The sequence below is a fragment of the Triticum aestivum genome, chromosome 3A (genome assembly GCF_018294505.1).
Source record: "Triticum aestivum cultivar Chinese Spring chromosome 3A, IWGSC CS RefSeq v2.1, whole genome shotgun sequence".
In the NCBI taxonomy this organism is placed as follows: Eukaryota; Viridiplantae; Streptophyta; class Magnoliopsida; order Poales; family Poaceae; genus Triticum; species Triticum aestivum.
Window position 1 is genome coordinate 711,653,305 of NC_057800.1, and position 6,562 is coordinate 711,659,866.

The window sequence follows — 6,562 nt, forward strand, 5'->3', positions numbered from 1 at the left end:
CTGTGGCTATGTCCGGGGCACCGGGACAACAGTTTATATAGCACCGGCAGGCGACAGAGGGACGAACAGGTGACACCGGGAGAGATGCCTCGGCAACCGCGTGCCATCAACGCGGGTGCCAGATGGACGGAAGGGCGACCATCATGTCGTTTGAACGCGCGGCTGTTGCCTACACCGGGAAGCGGCGTGGGCGACACCCTCTTGGTCGGCGTACCGCTTCAATGCCGGTGCCAGTGAGCAGTCGTGTCCGCTCTGGTCGGGCATGAATGCTGGGGTTGACTAGATGACCGTTTCGGGCAGTAACGCATGCGGGCGCATAAGGAGGGGCTTTGGTGGGCCAGGATGTCCAGAAGCGGTCAGAACTCCCGCAAAGCCCCACGTTTATCTCTGGTTTGTGAAAGAAAACAAATTCGAACCACTTCACGAATCGATACATATCCGTGTTGGATGACTTCCACGATCCGGACGCATGCGAGAGATTTCTTGGTGAGGTTGGAGATGCCCTTACTATAGCTGGGTGATGCATGGGACCATACCGTGCTGAGGACTACAGGGCAGCGGCTCTGTGGCGGCACATGGTCAGCCTAGTCCGTCAGCAAGTCAGACCTGGCCAAACGGGCCGGCCCGACACGGCACGGCCCAGCCCGTGCTAATCGTGCCTGGCCCGGCACGGCTTGCCATGGCACGTTTAATAGCTGGGCCGTGCCGTGCCGACCCACGGGCGTGGCTCTCTGGCCCAGGCACGACCTGATTATTAAACGGGCCGGCCCGTGGCACGTTTAGCATGCTGGCCCATCTGATTTTTAACATGTTGGGTTGTATTTTAGGCCTATTGGGATGTATTTTAGGCCATATATATAAAAAAAATCTGAAAAAAATTAAACTGGTCATGTCGTGCCGGCCCGTGTGCCCAGCCTCCAGGCCCAGGCATGGCCCATGGCGTGCCGCGTGCCGGGCCTAGCCCGTTTAGCTCGGGCCGTGCCGTTCCTGCATGCTACCGGGCCGGCCCAGTTAGCACGGCCCGTTTGGCCAGCTATACAGCAAGTCCTCTGCTCTCCGCGTTTCCCTTATTTCTACCGCGTCTGGAGAGTGGGAGACTCACTGAGAAACAGAGAGACAGAGAGAGGGGGTAACCGTGGAGTCGATCTCGCGGCGGGGACTCCTCCGAGGCTTGTACGTCTTGCCGACCACCGGCGGCCTGTTCGCCGGTGAGTTCCTGCAGCGGCCCGAAGAGGCACGTGCTCGCAGTGGGAGGGGGGAGGCGCCGGATCTAGCGGGACAAGTGCGTCAACAACGTGTGGTATATTTCGTTTCTTCCTCACCTGGATCCGACTAGTTTAGTTTTTGAGTTTACCGACGAAGTAGATCTACTGTGTGAACTGTTGGTGGTCAGCCGTAGGTTCCCTTCAGCGTTACTTCTTTCTTCTTCTTCTTCTTCTATTCTAGATCCGATTGAGCTAGATTTGTTCGGCTAAGTTCATGGTGGTATGGATCTGAAATGCAACCTGTCGGTCATCCATTCCACCATAGGTTTCCTTCCGTTCTACTCCAACTCTCCAAGTGAATCGTGCGTCTACTTCGAGATCCAGTTAAATCATGAGTGGATCTAGTTTCTTCAAGCAAATCACGAGTGCCAACCATTTATTTTCCTGGCCGGCCGGTGTGTGCATCTTAATTCTTCAGTGCATGATAGATTTACAGTGCTAATTTGGTCGTACAAGCTACTTGACAACATCCACCAAAAGCTTCCTTTTCCGTGTTCTACTTGAGGCAATCAATCCTAGCTAGGTGGATCTGTATTAGATGCATCTTGAGCTCATCCACCAAAAGCTTCCTATGTGTGTTTAGTCTATGAAGAACTGTGTACTAGTCATACTAGTAGGGTGAAAATCACAACTGCCCGGGGACTTGAAAAGATGCTGCTGTGAAAGAAATGAAAGGATGTCGTTATTCACCTGTACCATCCACTGTTCTTTTTTGTGCTGGTTGATGTTTGATATAAGCTGTTTTCTTTTAGGTTTTGCTTGTATTTGCCTAGATAGATAACTAGCTCATATTCTTGCTGATTTGCTTGCTGCTAATCATTCCAAAAACTTTCATTTGAACAGGTACCTTGCATGGGGTGAAGTGAAGGCTGTTTTATTAATCAATCATCGTATTATGTGCACAATAAGCTTTTGCTATGCTTTCACCGTCGATGCCCACTGGTTGGATCATGCTTCTGTTTATGAGCTCATTGAAGTAACTCTCTCCAAGCTCAAATGGGCCAATTTCTCGTTTGCATTATATATAAAACCTTCAGCTATCCATCTCCATATCAGTCCGTCTCTCTTAATTTTGTAATCTTTTGGAAATATGCTTAAATATCCTCGAACATAAGAACGAGCCACACATGCTGCACCAATACTGTGAAAAGTAGCATAGAATGAGTAAAAGAGGCTCTTGACTTTTAGATTATGCAAGAGCTTTGATCTACAAGTCAACCCTTTTTTACTAACTACTAGTAGCTTTGATCTGCCTTCTTATCTATAGGATTAGTTATTATGTTTAACTATGTTTTTAGAAGATTAAGCAAGCTTATTCGATATGTAAATGGATAGTTTGAGGTTTTATTTATAATGATAAACAAGGGATTAGCAAGTTTGAGCTCGGTGATAGAGTTACTCAATGAGATCCTAAATAGAAGCATGGTTCAACCAATTGACATCAATGTTGATAAAGGCATGGAAAAATCTTATCGTATACATGATATGGTGATTGATTCCATATGTTTTTGCCAAGTGAAGAAAAACCATTTGCATGGCACTCAGTCAAAGGCAAGATTTGAAGATCAAACATTCCAAAGAGCATGACAGGTAGCAGCGATGCCACAAGTGAGGTTTGTTGCAATTGTTGATTCAGTGTAGCTTATGCTGAGTGTTCCAAGTTCTACATGTGCTGGATTTAGAATATTATGCTGTATGCCTCCGTTCTTGCCAATCATAATGATTCAAGAGCACTGCATTTGTCTTGGTGTTTTGATTTGTTTTCCTTTTGCAACGACATGAAGCTCTCATTTTATTTATATCCACTTATGCTGAATTGTATTGTCATGAAGCTCACATTGTATTTGTACCCACTTGTGCTGAATTATATTGTCACTTCACTTGAGTCCAGAACCATCAAGTTTCTGTGTTGGCTCCTGCAATTGACTGATGATTAACTTGTTTTCCCATTTATTTATCTTGTACGGTTTCTTGCTGGTTTATCTGCCTGGTTTTAGCTGTCCATTGTGTCTCTTATATTTATAACAGCTTTCAGTGTCGTTTTACTCTACACTGAAATGAAATATTAGGTCATTCAGTTTGTGCAATGTTCTGAGATTTCACCTTTTAGGTCATTAATTTTGTTTATGGCCCTCTATGTGACACATTTGTTTGAATTTGACTGCACAAATCTGGCAGTGCTACGAGCCTGAATTGGTGCCTATGATTTTTTTGATGTAAAATGGTTTGGATAAGCAAGTAATACGATAACCTTTTGTAGTTTACAGTTACAACGTCATAACTATTACTCTTTTGTCTTTTGTCTTAACAGTTACTCTTTTGTCCATTTAATGCCTGTTTCTGTTGAGCGTTCAACGGTTCAAGTTCTCCTCTTCTTGGATTTAGTTAGGATATATGCTTCCATTCTTGTCAATTGAGACTGCCTGAGAACACTGCATTTGCCTTGGTGTTTTGATTTGTCTTTCTTCTGCACACACACATGAGAGTTCTCGTTGAGATCCTACCCACTTACTCAGCAGTGCCTGCTGTACTTTGCTCATGAAGAACTTCTTTTCTCCATTTCTCTGTTTTGTAAGGAGTATAGAAGTAAGGTGTACTGCTGGGCTTGGACCATGTCTTTCTGTTTCCAGCAGCTTGCCGAGTCGTTTTACTCAATACTTGTGGACTGAAATTTAAGTCGTTCGGTTTGTACAACATGTCGTGATTTCACCTTTTATTTGTAGATGTTGCTATTGCCTTGCTTCTTCCGCAGTTTTCTTGAGGGCAAGGCGGGGCACCGTCTGTGCAGGCGACGGCAGCAGGAGCGGCGGAGCGCCACAATACCCGAGCACAACCTTGGTCGGACCGCCCCGCGACACCCCACGCGGAGCGCGGCGGCGGCGAGCGGTCCGGGAGCTCAAGGAGGCCCTTTTGCCAGCCGGCGTGACTGCGAGAGTGCCCGAGCTACCACGCCGAGGTGGCAGCCCGCTCTCCACGCAGGTCACAGCCAGACGAGCCGGAGGCTCCCGGCGCACGATCGGCTGGTCCGCGGCCACGTCGTCAGCCTCCGCGAAACGCAGCTCCGAGGCCAGCGCGGGGGTCGGGGTGGGGGGACTCACTGACATCTGCATGTGCGAAAAAGAAAGTCGAATGGACTTCATCCTACCTGGGTGTGCACCTTCACGAGAAAAGAATCCGCCTAGCTAACATGTTGTCGACGAAACAAGAGGAAGATGTCCTTTTATATTGGCTAAACGAATTTTGTTAAAAAGAATTACAATGAAGGAAACGAGGTAAATGGAGGAGTTCCACTGTTATGAGCTTGGAAGGAAAGCAAAAAAAGAAAAGGAATAAATGGTCATCCTTATGATAATTAAGGCAGGAAGGGAAGGAATTAAAGGAAAGAATAAAAGATGGAATAAACTCGATCCTTAATGATAAGGCAGGACGGGAAGGAATTAAAAGAAAGAATGAAAGAAGGAATTTTTTTCCTATTATATACGAGGCATGAAGGAAGGAATTAAAGATTCACAAGGAAAGAATAAAAGAAAAATTGAATTTCACTAATTATATGAGGAATGAACAGAAGGAATTAAAGAGGAAATAAAATTCGCTGGGAACTAAAATAAGAAATCAAAATTTCACAGTTAAGGAATTAACAGAGCTAAATAAATTCTGTTGTGGACCAATAAAATAATTATATGAGGAGTCGACTGTGTGTGCACAAAAAAAGTTCCGTCATACCTCTATCTAGGAATATATGGGGTCACGCTAATACATCAAAAAAAAAACTTGGATCGTGGCGACCATGTTACTTTTGAATCTCTTGATGTTGTTGTTTTTCTTAAATCTGATGTAAGGTATTATAATTTGTAACGAGTTATTATTTATGGCAGAGTGAATGTCAAGTTAACAATTAATTGATTTGTAGGAATGGGAATGAACTTCATGAATATTAATTTTCGCCTTTTTCTCACACTTGATGGTTAGAACAATGAGTTCACTCTCACATTGCTTTGTCACGGAGTTATCATCATGTAATAATAATGATTCCTAGATATATGTGACTCTTCCTTCTACTATTACAGGTGATCCAGTCACTTCCGTGTTACGAGTTTATTTGCATGTTTTCCGGCAGTGGAGGCAAGAGTGAAGTCACCCCAAATCACTGCACCGGGGCTCTGTATTTCACAAGATCGCGCACCCATTGGCGGGGGATGAGCCGGGTATTCCATTTATTTTTATGAGTTAATGCAGAACAAACCCAAATAGTTGAATTGGACCTGCTGAAGTATCAAATCAAGATTTTCAGCTCGTATACAGACATTCAAATGCATGGTTAAATTGCTTTGGCGGAACGACACGACATGGTTCACTGCTAGAAACATGTCGAAGTTCATGTTAGAGACGATTAAGGTGGACCGTGGCGATAGTGAAGTCTATGGGGTTTAAGTTGAGTCAACAAATTGACGACCTCACACCTTAATTTACTTTTGCATTAATAATTATTATTGTGAGCTCTTAATAAATAAATGCATCGCCAGGTATATTAAAACATGATTGGTGTTGAATCACACGAACATGTATGTCCGGCTGCAACACACAAGGAATTACAAGCTGGTGCACGTAGGGCTCGAGAAATCGGCATGGTGATTGTACCAAGATCACTGCCTTGGGACGATCATATTTGATGAAATTGATCAACATGGATGATGATGACGAAGAGGAGAAGTGACAACACAGATGACTCGTTATGGGTGTGTGAGAGTTTATTTCTCCCGTTGCAACGCACGGGCATTTGTGCTAATATATACCTTAATACATAAACTGACTTTATAAAATATATGGTTTCATGTGTGCTATAGATGAGATGCATAAAAAAGATCTATTTATGGGCACTGAGATTAAACATGCGGAATTCCCTGAGAGTTTAGAGCATCTCCAATAGATGGTCCAAATGTAAAAGTAACTAACTTTTGAATCGTCTGAGGCCAAAAAACACAGCTCCAACAGACGGTCCATATGTAAAAAAAATTAGAGCGTGGCCTTGCCGTGATGTAAAATACAACACCTCGCGGTGCAAATTTAGATCACAAGGTGCATCTTGTCCAAAACCAGCCGCCGCCCGCGAACGCCCAACCGCCAGTTCCTTTCCTTTCCCGCCCGCCCGCCCGCGACCTTCCGCCCGTCCGCCGCCGCCCCGCCGCACGCTGCCCGCATTAGATCCGGCCCCGCCACGCCCCCGTCGCTGTTTCCACGCCGCCCCTCCGCCCGCCCGCCGGATCCCCGCCCGCCGCGGATCCGGCCGCGGCCGCAGC

At 45.5% G+C, this 6,562-nt stretch overlaps 1 long non-coding RNA gene across 1 annotated transcript; it reads left to right on the plus strand.

Annotated features, from left to right (window-relative positions):
• The first annotated feature begins 1,044 nt into the window (after positions 1 to 1,044).
• On the plus strand, positions 1,045 to 2,241 carry LOC123063404 (uncharacterized). Its single transcript, XR_006430314.1, has 2 exons — positions 1,045 to 1,300; positions 2,109 to 2,241. It is a non-coding gene; the product is annotated as an uncharacterized lncRNA (long non-coding RNA).
• Positions 2,242 to 6,562: the final 4,321 nt, after the last annotated feature.